A 14670-nucleotide genomic window follows, 5' to 3' on the forward strand; every position below is an offset into this window, starting at 1 on the left:
AAAAAATGTTTTTGCAGCCGTAAAAAATTTCTCTGGAAAAAATGGAGAGTATCTTGTTGCTTCCCTGAATAAGTGATAGTACCTTGTTCTTTCCTGAATAAAAGTAATAGTACCTTGTTCTTTCCTGAATAATTAAGAGACACTCAACACTGAGGGTTATTTACTCAACAAAAGAAAAAATAAACACCGGGTGTATGTGGGAAACCAAAGACGGAGCAAACCTCTACTAAAAAAATCTTTGTAATCATCGCTCAGGAATAAGAATACATGCCTATCACAAAACAAACTTTATAAGTAAAACTTGTGCCATTGACAAAAGCCACTGAACAAAAAACAGAGAAAAGAAACTGAAATAACTGAAGAAAGGAAACTGAAGAAACTAAAGGGAGCAAGAAGATAGACATATAATGAAGGATTGTCTGCTTATTTAACTCATGCTTGGCCCAAAAGGAGTAAATAAAAGAAATTGAGAAGATAACAAAGAAGATAATATCATCTGAAAGACTAAATGATGAGTAAAAGTGTAAAACTCATGAATGATAGACAAAATAGTGATGTGTGCTCTCTGAACATGGACTGGTGAGTCAACTATAAGAACAATGACTGATAATAATAAACATTGATAGACCAATAGAGTAAGAACGATCATCTCGAGCTCATTGCCGACCTTTGTCTTGCATGTTACTAACACATCCGCTCCAATCTCAAGTCCTGTCCTTGTAAGAAACTTCTTCCATCCATTCTTGAAGAAGATCAGACCATCGGATGCGGTGTCGTACTCGGTCCCAGTGATGCTCTTTTTCCCAAGCTTAAATGAGTAGCAACTACAGACTAAAATAAGTGAATCAACTACAAGACTGATGTTGGGATGCTGATCAACTAAATTAAACAAGGCTGAAATCATAACTGAAATTGATGAAACCCAAAACTGAACTAAATGGTAAACTGTTGCGATAATTGAACTGAACTGAATGTGAAAAAATGATCCAATAAAATGTACATAGCTTATAGAGAGATATGTGTGGGCATGGGTGAATGCTGAGCAAAAACTATTGCCCATAAATTAACTGAAAAGTAGAAAAATGATGAACGTTTTGCCAAGAGTGGAAGTACTTGGCATGGGCCGGTGATGGCCGGCAGGCATCCCTCTGAGACATGATAGTGGCATGAAGAACACATTTTAGAAGGAAAAGAAGATACCGGAAGAATTGCGGCTGTCGACGGTCTTCTTGGTGCTGACCCCATGCAAAGTAAATGAATAATACAGTAGTGAAATGACAAATGTAGATATGCTGAAAACTGATGGGACTGGAGAAAAATACACCAAAACACTGACAAAACTGAATACTCACAAAGAAAAACACAAAAAGTCTTTTTAATTGTAGGTTCCAGTTTTCCTATCAACCAATTGTACGTTCCAGCTTACAATTATGAATTTACACGAAAACAAAACGTGCTTTCAATTGTAGGTTCCAGTTTTTCACATTAAAAAGAGCTGCACGTGCACACGCGCCAAAAGAGGTAGAAAGATAGGGAGGTTACACATGAAAGCAGAGAGGCAACTCTCCTAATCATCTAAGAATGATCCAAAAACCAAAGAAAACATAACGGTGGTCATACTGAAAAAAACTAAAAGGTTTGAAATATTGAGAAAGACAAGTAACTATAATAGAATGGCTAACTAAATATGGGTTTTAGAGTGAAAACTAAGAAAAGATAACTAAATAAAAGTCGAACAATGACTACTCAACTAAGCAGAACTGAAGAATTGAAAATGATACAAAAGTGAAAATAGAAAACTAAAAACTAAAAAAAAATCCTAAAGATTATCTGCAATGCCATCTTGGAACACCTAAAATGAGTATCAACCACATAAACTGAAAACTATATTGAATATCAGTTCAAACTAAATTAGTGATAAATCAAATAGATGACTGAAAACTAGAATGAATATCTGATCAAACTGAATACCGAAGAGGCGAAGACTATCAGTCAAACCCAAAATGAGTAACTCAACTACATGATTGAGAACTCGAACAAAACTGAATACTGACAAACGACACACTGAAATCTGAAAAACTGAAGAAAATGACACCTAACAATGATACTGAAAAAAAATGAAAAAATGACATGTAACACTGAAACTACCGACGGAACTGAATAAAATGGCACTTAACAATGAAACTACTGAAACTGAAGAAACAAATCTTCATGTGAGGAAAACTGAGACTTGAGAATTGAGACTAAGAATAAGACCGAGTGGAACAATGAACTACAATGAAATAAATATGACGTATACTGAAACATAAATACAATATGATGGACTGAAATAATAAATAATGAGGCTGAATACTGAAGCGCTAAAGACTGATCCGAAGAAGAACCGAGGATTGATGAAATAAGCACTGATGAAAGGGTACTGATAAGAACACAGAACAACACTGAAGAATGAACAATGACTTAAACTGAACAGAGAAAATCAGTCGCATCAGGAAGCTCACACAGAAGATAATAAATGACTGAAATAAAAAATAAAGAAACATGCCTGACTTTACAAACAAAGATGTACTGAGAAAGACACTGAAGTAGTGTAAAGAGTAAAGACTAGGTTTTGACTGATAAGCACTCAAGCAGTGAACAATCAGGAAAGATGGGAAACTGAGGACACTGATTGACAAGTAATCTAACGGAGACTGATGACTGTATACTGAAGACTGATAACTGGTACTGAGACTTGGCTAACTGAGCGACAACGGCGGCGAGCTCTGTGACTGGCTACACGTGTGGATAGGTGCCTGCAAAACATATCAGAGCGTTCTTGATGAACTAAGCTATCACAAACTTTCCTGGCCAAAACAACCACCTAACTGAGCAACACCTGCGACGAGCTCTATGACCGGCGACCATGACGATGAACTGAATGATAAACAGCAGGGACACAGGGGAAATCACATCGACCAACACATGAAAAATTGGGCAGAGCGATAAACAGCAGGGACACAGGGGAGAAAATACCTTGCGCCCCAACGCCGCCGGCGATTACTACCTCCCCCACCGACATGCGCTTGCTGGTGGCGAGCACGACAGGAGAGCCCCGCCGAGCTCCTCTCCAGCGGCCGTCCCTGCGAAGAACACATCCCGCATTCAAGCGCACCTTGTCGGGGACCCGCCGCGCGCCATCTCCGCCTGGCCGACCTGCCGCTAATCACCGGCGAGGAGCCCCCTTCCCTCCGCCCACCCCTCTGCCAATCCCGTCCTCAGCCAAGACAAAAGCAACCGCCCCATCGACGGCAAAATTGACAAAAATGACCCTGGCGAAAAGAACTCACGGAGTGACCCCTCGGAAAATATGTCACCCGGTTGACCCTTTTGCGTGGCGCCCGACACCTAGGCGCCACACTACACTGTGTGACGCCTAGCCGTTCGGCGCCACACCCCCCGACCACCTGGCACAAAGGGCTCACCCCCAGGTCGTGTGACGCCTAAGCCTCAGGCGTCACACATTATAATGTGTGGCGTCGAACGCTTAGGCGCCACACATTGATTTAACTGGCCACGGACCAGCCCCCTCCCCACATTCCCCTCCCTCATTCAAACAGAAACAACAACGGCGGCGACTGGCTCTCTTCGAATCCCTAATCCCCTCCCCCATCTCCTTCAGATCTGGTGATTTCTTCCTTTGATTGATCCCCCAAGGTAATCTCCTCCCCCATCTCCTTCCGTTTCCCATCCTTCTATCCAAGTGGAATAGGTTTTTGTTGAGTAGATTGATTTGAGTAGGTTCTTAGGATTTGACTAATTAAGATATGAGTTCTTAGGATTTGAGTAGTTAGTTAGTATATTAGTAGTTAGTATATGAGTATTAGGAGTTAGTATATTAGTAGTTAGTATTAGTAGTTAGTATATGAGTATATGAGTAGTAGTAGTTCATATTAGTAGTTAGTATTAATAGTTAGTATTAGTAGTTAGTATTAGTAGTTAGTATATGAGTATATGAGTAGTAGTAGTTCATATTAGTAGTTAGTATATGAGTATATGAGTAGTAGTAGTTCATATGAGTTCTTAGGATTTGAGTAGTTAGGATATGTAGATTAGTGGATTAGTAGATGAGTAATTTTTTGAATATGAGTATTTTTTGTGATTTGTAGGATGGTGTGGCTTCTGAATAATGTTTATGACGTTGAACACCGGGTCTACTTCATGTCGGTGAAGAAAATGGTAAGTAGAAAACGATTAGTAGATGAGTAATTTTTTGAAAATGCAATAAGCACTTGATATCTTCTTCTCCTATCTGTTTGCAGGAGCTTACGCCCTTGAAGATCCGGTCTCATGGGGCATCGTCTGTAATGCAGTACGATGAGCCGTACACCCCGTACATCGAGATGACAGGACTCCTTCCATTAGTTCAGCTTGTGAGTCGGTCAACGCCCAATCTGAACGCTGCGGCAGTCACAACACTTATTGATCGTTGGAGGCCGGAGATACATAGTTTTCACCTCCGGACCGGAGAGATGACGGTTACTCTTCAAGATGTTTCCATGATCACCGCACTTCCGATCGAGGGGAAGCCTCTTTGTATGAGCACTGATTCCGAGGGTTGGCGGCAACAAATGGAGGCTCTTATTGGTATGTCGTCGCAGGAGCCAGAGGTAGAAGATGGAGGGAAGAAAGATAGAGTCCCGACCGGCGCTCCTTTCACTTGGATTGCCGCGGACTTTGCTCATTGTCCTGAGGACGCAGATGACGAGGTGATCCAGAGGTATGCTCGCCTGTACATGTGGTACGTCATCTCTAGGACTATCTTTGCTGACGGCACTGGCAAGAATGCTCCATGGATGTGGCTGAAGGCGTTGACTGTTTTCGACAACAAGTTCAGCTGGGGCTCGGCCGCACTTGCTTACTTGTATCGGCAGGTAATAAATTGTTAGTATTAAGTACTCTCTGTTATCTTTTTCTGCTAAACTGATGCATGTTTGCTATTACTTGTAGTTGGACGATGCTTGTCGCAAGACCACAAAGGACGGTGGAGTTGGTGGTTGTATGCTCCTACTTTCAGTATGGAGCTGGGAACGCCTACCTATTGGACGCCCTAAAAGCTCACAGTGGAATACCTGGGATGACCACGGCAACCCTGTACGGCAACCTACATGGGCTTACAAGTGGGACTTGGTATCGGAGGTGGCAAGCGAAGTGAACCTATTGTACAAGCAATACACCAACGAGATGGATTCGCTTACCCCCGAGCAGGTAAGATGGTTTCAGAGTTGACTTCCAGCTTTTATGTTGTGAGTAAAATGAATCGTGCCTTTTATGTTGTGTTGTAGGTGGAATGGCAGCCATATGGTTGTAGTGCCCCAGATGTAATCCTTCCCTATTTGGAACCTTCTCAATGTGGGTCCAATTTTTCATTGACATGAGTTTATGTGCATGTGATATTTCATGTAATGCTTCCCTTGTTTTGTTTTGTTTTGCATGCATTCATCCATTCCATCCCGTTCATCCTTGCCTTTGTATTGTTGTGCTAGTGCTCCATGTGTGTTTGTGGTGTGATGAATATGTCATGTGTTGTCAGTGCATGTGAGTGATGGAGTGGTGCAATTGCTAGTAGGAACCATGTGGTTTGCATAGGCTTCAAGCCCTCTCCCTCTTTTCATCTCAAGCCCAATTTTTAACTTGTTCCCTCCCTGTTAAAAAAGTCCATGTTTTAGTATATTTTGTGGTGATTGTGGAGGTAGGTATTTGTTGTTTTAAACTTTGTTTGAGAGGTGATATATATTCACAAAACAGTGGTATAAATACTGTTTTTGTAAATATTTTCTTGCCACTAAAATCCCTTTTCTGTTTTATTAAAATAGGTCTTATTTTTCTATCTCCAGGAATGTGCTTGTGATATTTTTATCACTTGTGTATTTCCTTGTGCATTTCTTCTTCTCTATTTGTTTTTCTGTAAATAGGATATCTAAGGGAATTCTTTTCCCTTGTCTGCCGCAACATGTGGGCTCCCTCCCACTTTGCTGGCCCATCTAACCCCCTCCCTCGCACGAGGAGCCCATGCTCGCGGCCTCCTTCCCTCCTTCTGACGCCGTTTCCTACCCGCGCGAGCTGACCGTCAAGCGCCAGAGAGAACACGCGCAAAGCCGTGAGGTCTCACGGACGTCGAGGTCCCCCCTTTTAAACGTGTTGGCGTCCGTGCCCTCTTCCCCTCATCTAGTGTTCCTCCTTCTCTCCCATCTCGCGCCGCCACCATCTCTTTCCCCATCTCTCTCCCCCTCTGCTATGTCAGGTAAGTCCCTAGTAGGAGCAGCAGAGAGAGGTAGAAGGCCACCGCCGGCGTCCGCCGCGTCCCTGTCTCGGTTCGCCGCCGTCGCCATGTCCGGGAGCTCGGGGTGGATCCCCGCGATCCATTCCCGGCGCTAGGAGCCCCAGGGATCGACCACACCGACGGCCCCGAGCCCGTCAAGGACGTGCCCGCGGCGTTCTTCCACCTCTCCTTCGGTTCGACAGCAGGAACCTCCCCGGCCTTCTTCTTCCTCTCCGGCGGCGCCAACGTCTCCGCCTCGAAACCCTACCGCCTCCCCAAGGTGAGGATCATCGCCCCCTTGCCTCCTCCTCCTTGGTTCGGCCAAGATCCGAAGAAGGGTTCGTCGTTTCCTCTCTGTTGGCGTTCGTCAGAGAGTAGCGAGGTGATGCATGTGTGTAGCGTGGTGTGATATGCGTGATGCCGTTGATTGGTAGTAGTAGGAGCAGGAGCTCGCCTCCATCCGGCGCGTCGAAGCCGCTGCGGCAGCAGGGCGTGCCACCTTCCTCCCTGTCGCCAGGTTCCTGTCAAGCCGGGTGTACCAGGGCAGCAGGAGTTGTGTGCGTGTGTATCTTTCTATCAGGGAGACATGTAGGCTTGTAGCAGTAGCAGGGGATCTCCCCCTTCGTGTTGCTTGTCGTGGTGGAGGGTTCCTTCGGTGGCGCAGCAGCAGCAGCAGCATGGCGAGGCGCTGTCGTCCCTTCCCTGTCGCCGGCGCGTCTCTGCGCGTGCAGGGCAGAGCTGCAGTAGGGGTAGTATACCTTGTTCGCGTGCCCTCCTCTATCAGTTATCACATTCGTAGCGCAGTGGTAGAGAGCCCCATGATTTACCGAGAGGTGCAGGGATCGAGTCCCAGGTGATGCACCCCTTCCTTTTTGGGTTTCTTTTTTCTGGTCGATAGCAGTAGCAGCAACAGGGAGGGGTTAACCTGCTCTGTTCCCCTCTCTCGGTCAAAACAATGCCAACACCAGAGTGGTAGAATGCAGTGTGGTGCACTAGGGGGTACAGGGTTCGAATCCCTTCCAGCCCCCTTTTGCTATTTTCTTCTTTCTTATTTTTGTTTTCTTTGCTATTCTTTGCTACTTCTTGTGCCTAAATAATGGGCATTAAAAGGAGTGCAATTATTTTTTTTCCTTCCTGCAATGCATTAGAGGTGTTATATATATGTGTGGTGTGAAGGTGGTGTGTTGTGCACATACATGGTGGTGTGCATGTGTGTGTGTGTGAGTATGTGTGCACATGGTGATGTCTATGTGTGTGCAAGTATCATGTTGTGTGTGCACCTTGTGAGTGAATGGCACCATGAGATGATGCATAAGTAGATGCATGAGCTAGTATAATCTTGTGCTTGCAAGCATAGTGGAGTGCATGCATGTGTTGCTTCCAAGTTTACTTGTTTAGTAGATTTTACCTTCATGTTATACTTTGGTTCAAGTGTGTGTGAAGTTGATGTGCATGACACAAACATGGGGTTCAAACCCCCATGTCACTTTGTCATTGTGCACATGAGCTCAACCTTTGTAGTTGATGTTTTAGTAGGACCTACATGAAATGATGCCCATTCCCTAGGCATGATTTGGAGTAGTTCTCTCTCCCTGAATTTTGTGGTCACTTATTCCAAGTAGATGCCCACATTTTATATATGATATTAGGGTAGAAACTCCCAAGGAATCTAGTGCTGAAGTTAGTTTTGCTATTTTCTTCTTTCTTCTTTTTGTTTTCTTTGCTATTCTTTGCTACTTCTTGTGCCTAAATAATGGGCATTAAAAGGAGTGCAATTATTTTTTTCCTTCCTACAATGCATTAGAGGTGTTATATATATGTGTGGTGTGAAGGTGGTGTGTTGTGCACATACATGGTGGTGTGCATGTGTGTGTGTGTGAGTATGTGTGCACATGGTGATGTGTATGTGTGTGCAAGTATCATGTTGTGTGTGCACCTTGTGAGTGAATGGCACCATGAGATGATGCATATGTAGATGCATGAGCTAGTATAATCTTGTGCTTGCAAGCATAGTGGAGTGCATGCATGTGTTGCTTCCAAGTTTACTTGTTTAGTAGATTTTACCTTCATGTTATACTTTGGTTCAAGTGTGTGTGAAGTTGATGTGCATGACACAAACATGGGGTTCAAACCCCCATGTCACTTTGTCATTGTGCACATGAGCTCAACCTTTGTAGTTGATGTTTTAGTAGGACCTACATGAAATGATGCCCATTCCCTAGGCATGATTTGGAGTAGTTCTCTCTCCCTGAATTTTGTGGTCACTTGTTCCAAGTAGATGCCCACATTTTATATATGATATTAGGGTAGAAACTCCCAAGGAATCTAGTGCTGAAGTTAGTTTTGCTATTTTCTTCTTTCTTCTTTTTGTTTTCTTTGCTATTCTTTGCTACTTCTTGTGCCTAAATAATGGGCATTAAAAGGAGTGCAATTATTTTTTTCCTTCCTGCAATGCATTAGAGGTGTTATATATATGTGTGGTGTGAAGGTGGTGTGTTGTGCACATACATGGTGGTGTGCATGTGTGTGTGTGTGAGTATGTGTGCACATGGTGATGTGTATGTGTGTGCAAGTATCATGTTGTGTGTGCACCTTGTGAGTGAATGGCACCATGAGATGATGCATAGGTAGATGCATGAGCTAGTATAATCTTGTGCTTGCAAGCATAGTGGAGTGCATGCATGTGTTGCTTCCAAGTTTACTTGTTTAGTAGATTTTACCTTCATGTTATACTTTGGTTCAAGTGTGTGTGAAGTTGATGTGCATGACACAAACATGGGGTTCAAACCCCCATGTCACTTTGTCATTGTGCACATGAGCTCAACCTTTGTAGTTGATGTTTTAGTAGGACCTACATGAAATGATGCCCATTCCCTAGGCATGATTTGGAGTAGTTCTCTCTCCCTGAATTTTGTGGTCACTTGTTCCAAGTAGATGCCCACATTTTATATATGATATTAGGGTAGAAACTCCCAAGGAATCTAGTGCTGAAGTTAGTTTTGCTATTTTCTTCTTTCTTCTTTTTGTTTTCTTTGCTATTCTTTGCTACTTCTTGTGCCTAAATAATGGGCATTAAAAGGAGTGCAATTATTTTTTTCCTTCCTGCAATGCATTAGAGGTGTTATATATATGTGTGGTGTGAAGGTGGTGTGTTGTGCACATACATGGTGGTGTGCATGTGTGTGTGTGTGAGTATGTGTGCACATGGTGATGTGTATGTGTGTGCAAGTATCATGTTGTGTGTGCACCTTGTGAGTGAATGGCACCATGAGATGATGCATAGGTAGATGCATGAGCTAGTATAATCTTGTGCTTGCAAGCATAGTGGAGTGCATGCATGTGTTGCTTCCAAGTTTACTTGTTTAGTAGATTTTACCTTCATGTTATACTTTGGTTCAAGTGTGTGTGAAGTTGATGTGCATGACACAAACATGGGGTTCAAACCCCCATGTCACTTTGTCATTGTGCACATGAGCTCAACCTTTGTAGTTGATGTTTTAGTAGGACCTACATGAAATGATGCCCATTCCCTAGGCATGATTTGGAGTAGTTCTCTCTCCCTGAATTTTGTGGTCACTTGTTCCAAGTAGATGCCCACATTTTATATATGATATTAGGGTAGAAACTCCCAAGGAATCTAGTGCTGAAGTTAGTTTTGCTATTTTCTTCTTTCTTCTTTTTGTTTTCTTTGCTATTCTTTGCTACTTCTTGTGCCTAAATAATGGGCATTAAAAGGAGTGCAATTATTTTTTTCCTTCCTGCAATGCATTAGAGGTGTTATATATATGTGTGGTGTGAAGGTGGTGTGTTGTGCACATACATGGTGGTGTGCATGTGTGTGTGTGTGAGTATGTGTGCACATGGTGATGTGTATGTGTGTGCAAGTATCATGTTGTGTGTGCACCTTGTGAGTGAATGGCACCATGAGATGATGCATAGGTAGATGCATGAGCTAGTATAATCTTGTGCTTGCAAGCATAGTGGAGTGCATGCATGTGTTGCTTCCAAGTTTACTTGTTTAGTAGATTTTACCTTCATGTTATACTTTGGTTCAAGTGTGTGTGAAGTTGATGTGCATGACACAAACATGGGGTTCAAACCCCCATGTCACTTTGTCATTGTGCACATGAGCTCAACCTTTGTAGTTGATGTTTTAGTAGGACCTACATGAAATGATGCCCATTCCCTAGGCATGATTTGGAGTAGTTCTCTCTCCCTGAATTTTGTGGTCACTTGTTCCAAGTAGATGCCCACATTTTATATATGATATTAGGGTAGAAACTCCCAAGGAATCTAGTGCTGAAGTTAGTTTTGCTATTTTCTTCTTTCTTCTTTTTGTTTTCTTTGCTATTCTTTGCTACTTCTTGTGCCTAAATAATGGGCATTAAAAGGAGTGCAATTATTTTTTTCCTTCCTGCAATGCATTAGAGGTGTTATATATATGTGTGGTGTGAAGGTGGTGTGTTGTGCACATACATGGTGGTGTGCATGTGTGTGTGTGTGAGTATGTGTGCACATGGTGATGTGTATGTGTGTGCAAGTATCATGTTGTGTGTGCACCTTGTGAGTGAATGGCACCATGAGATGATGCATAGGTAGATGCATGAGCTAGTATAATCTTGTGCTTGCAAGCATAGTGGAGTGCATGCATGTGTTGCTTCCAAGTTTACTTGTTTAGTAGATTTTACCTTCATGTTATACTTTGGTTCAAGTGTGTGTGAAGTTGATGTGCATGACACAAACATGGGGTTCAAACCCCCATGTCACTTTGTCATTGTGCACATGAGCTCAACCTTTGTAGTTGATGTTTTAGTAGGACCTACATGAAATGATGCCCATTCCCTAGGCATGATTTGGAGTAGTTCTCTCTCCCTGAATTTTGTGGTCACTTGTTCCAAGTAGATGCCCACATTTTATATATGATATTAGGGTAGAAACTCCCAAGGAATCTAGTGCTGAAGTTAGTTTTGCTATTTTCTTCTTTCTTCTTTTTGTTTTCTTTGCTATTCTTTGCTACTTCTTGTGCCTAAATAATGGGCATTAAAAGGAGTGCAATTATTTTTTTCCTTCCTGCAATGCATTAGAGGTGTTATATATATGTGTGGTGTGAAGGTGGTGTGTTGTGCACATACATGGTGGTGTGCATGTGTGTGTGTGTGAGTATGTGTGCACATGGTGATGTGTATGTGTGTGCAAGTATCATGTTGTGTGTGCACCTTGTGAGTGAATGGCACCATGAGATGATGCATAGGTAGATGCATGAGCTAGTATAATCTTGTGCTTGCAAGCATAGTGGAGTGCATGCATGTGTTGCTTCCAAGTTTACTTGTTTAGTAGATTTTACCTTCATGTTATACTTTGGTTCAAGTGTGTGTGAAGTTGATGTGCATGACACAAACATGGGGTTCAAACCCCCATGTCACTTTGTCATTGTGCACATGAGCTCAACCTTTGTAGTTGATGTTTTAGTAGGACCTACATGAAATGATGCCCATTCCCTAGGCATGATTTGGAGTAGTTCTCTCTCCCTGAATTTTGTGGTCACTTGTTCCAAGTAGATGCCCACATTTTATATATGATATTAGGGTAGAAACTCCCAAGGAATCTAGTGCTGAAGTTAGTTTTGCTATTTTCTTCTTTCTTCTTTTTGTTTTCTTTGCTATTCTTTGCTACTTCTTGTGCCTAAATAATGGGCATTAAAAGGAGTGCAATTATTTTTTTCCTTCCTGCAATGCATTAGAGGTGTTATATATATGTGTGGTGTGAAGGTGGTGTGTTGTGCACATACATGGTGGTGTGCATGTGTGTGTGTGTGAGTATGTGTGCACATGGTGATGTGTATGTGTGTGCAAGTATCATGTTGTGTGTGCACCTTGTGAGTGAATGGCACCATGAGATGATGCATAGGTAGATGCATGAGCTAGTATAATCTTGTGCTTGCAAGCATAGTGGAGTGCATGCATGTGTTGCTTCCAAGTTTACTTGTTTAGTAGATTTTACCTTCATGTTATACTTTGGTTCAAGTGTGTGTGAAGTTGATGTGCATGACACAAACATGGGGTTCAAACCCCCATGTCACTTTGTCATTGTGCACATGAGCTCAACCTTTGTAGTTGATGTTTTAGTAGGACCTACATGAAATGATGCCCATTCCCTAGGCATGATTTGGAGTAGTTCTCTCTCCCTGAATTTTGTGGTCACTTGTTCCAAGTAGATGCCCACATTTTATATATGATATTAGGGTAGAAACTCCCAAGGAATCTAGTGCTGAAGTTAGTTTTGCTATTTTCTTCTTTCTTATTTTTGTTTTCTTTGCTATTCTTTGCTACTTCTTGTGCCTAAATAATGGGCATTAAAAGGAGTGCAATTATTTTTTTCCTTCCTGCAATGCATTAGAGGTGTTATATATATGTGTGGTGTGAAGGTGGTGTGTTGTGCACATACATGGTGGTGTGCATGTGTGTGTGTGTGAGTATGTGTGCACATGGTGATGTGTATGTGTGTGCAAGTATCATGTTGTGTGTGCACCTTGTGAGTGAATGGCACCATGAGATGATGCATAGGTAGATGCATGAGCTAGTATAATCTTGTGCTTGCAAGCATAGTGGAGTGCATGCATGTGTTGCTTCCAAGTTTACTTGTTTAGTAGATTTTACCTTCATGTTATACTTTGGTTCAAGTGTGTGTGAAGTTGATGTGCATGACACAAACATGGGGTTCAAACCCCCATGTCACTTTGTCATTGTGCACATGAGCTCAACCTTTGTAGTTGATGTTTTAGTAGGACCTACATGAAATGATGCCCATTCCCTAGGCATGATTTGGAGTAGTTCTCTCTCCCTGAATTTTGTGGTCACTTGTTCCAAGTAGATGCCCACATTTTATATATGATATTAGGGTAGAAACTCCCAAGGAATCTAGTGCTGAAGTTAGTTTTGCTATTTTCTTCTTTCTTCTTTTTGTTTTCTTTGCTATTCTTTGCTACTTCTTGTGCCTAAATAATGGGCATTAAAAGGAGTGCAATTATTTTTTTCCTTCCTGCAATGCATTAGAGGTGTTATATATATGTGTGGTGTGAAGGTGGTGTGTTGTGCACATACATGGTGGTGTGCATGTGTGTGTGTGTGAGTATGTGTGCACATGGTGATGTGTATGTGTGTGCAAGTATCATGTTGTGTGTGCACCTTGTGAGTGAATGGCACCATGAGATGATGCATAGGTAGATGCATGAGCTAGTATAATCTTGTGCTTGCAAGCATAGTGGAGTGCATGCATGTGTTGCTTCCAAGTTTACTTGTTTAGTAGATTTTACCTTCATGTTATACTTTGGTTCAAGTGTGTGTGAAGTTGATGTGCATGACACAAACATGGGGTTCAAACCCCCATGTCACTTTGTCATTGTGCACATGAGCTCAACCTTTGTAGTTGATGTTTTAGTAGGACCTACATGAAATGATGCCCATTCCCTAGGCATGATTTGGAGTAGTTCTCTCTCCCTGAATTTTGTGGTCACTTGTTCCAAGTAGATGCCCACATTTTATATATGATATTAGGGTAGAAACTCCCAAGGAATCTAGTGCTGAAGTTAGTTTTGCTATTTTCTTCTTTCTTATTTTTGTTTTCTTTGCTATTCTTTGCTACTTCTTGTGCCTAAATAATGGGCATTAAAAGGAGTGCAATTATTTTTTTCCTTCCTGCAATGCATTAGAGGTGTTATATATATGTGTGGTGTGAAGGTGGTGTGTTGTGCACATACATGGTGGTGTGCATGTGTGTGTGTGTGAGTATGTGTGCACATGGTGATGTGTATGTGTGTGCAAGTATCATGTTGTGTGTGCACCTTGTGAGTGAATGGCACCATGAGATGATGCATAGGTAGATGCATGAGCTAGTATAATCTTGTGCTTGCAAGCATAGTGGAGTGCATGCATGTGTTGCTTCCAAGTTTACTTGTTTAGTAGATTTTACCTTCATGTTATACTTTGGTTCAAGTGTGTGTGAAGTTGATGTGCATGACACAAACATGGGGTTCAAACCCCCATGTCACTTTGTCATTGTGCACATGAGCTCAACCTTTGTAGTTGATGTTTTAGTAGGACCTACATGAAATGATGCCCATTCCCTAGGCATGATTTGGAGTAGTTCTCTCTCCCTGAATTTTGTGGTCACTTGTTCCAAGTAGATGCCCACATTTTATATATGATATTAGGGTAGAAACTCCCAAGGAATCTAGTGCTGAAGTTAGTTTTGCTATTTTCTTCTTTCTTATTTTTGTTTTCTTTGCTATTCTTTGCTACTTCTTGTGCCTAAATAATGGGCATTAAAAGGAGTGCAATTATTTTTTTCCTTCCTGCAATGCATTAGAGGTG

The 14670-nt window shown here is 42.2% G+C and overlaps 1 long non-coding RNA gene across 2 annotated transcripts; it reads right to left on the reverse strand.

Annotated features, from left to right (window-relative positions):
* Positions 1 to 403: 403 nt before the first annotated feature.
* On the reverse strand, positions 404 to 3277 carry LOC123443879. Of its 2 annotated transcripts, none has more exons than XR_006630850.1 (2): positions 3016 to 3277; positions 404 to 831 (listed from the first exon to the last, which is right to left on the reverse strand). It is a non-coding gene; the product is annotated as an uncharacterized LOC123443879 (long non-coding RNA). The 2 variants fall into 2 exon arrangements; XR_006630851.1 differs by having other exon boundaries at positions 404 to 1235.
* Between the last annotated feature and the right edge of the window lie 11393 nt (positions 3278 to 14670).

The sequence above is a fragment of the Hordeum vulgare genome, chromosome 3H (genome assembly GCF_904849725.1).
Source record: "Hordeum vulgare subsp. vulgare chromosome 3H, MorexV3_pseudomolecules_assembly, whole genome shotgun sequence".
Taxonomy (NCBI): Eukaryota; Viridiplantae; Streptophyta; class Magnoliopsida; order Poales; family Poaceae; genus Hordeum; species Hordeum vulgare.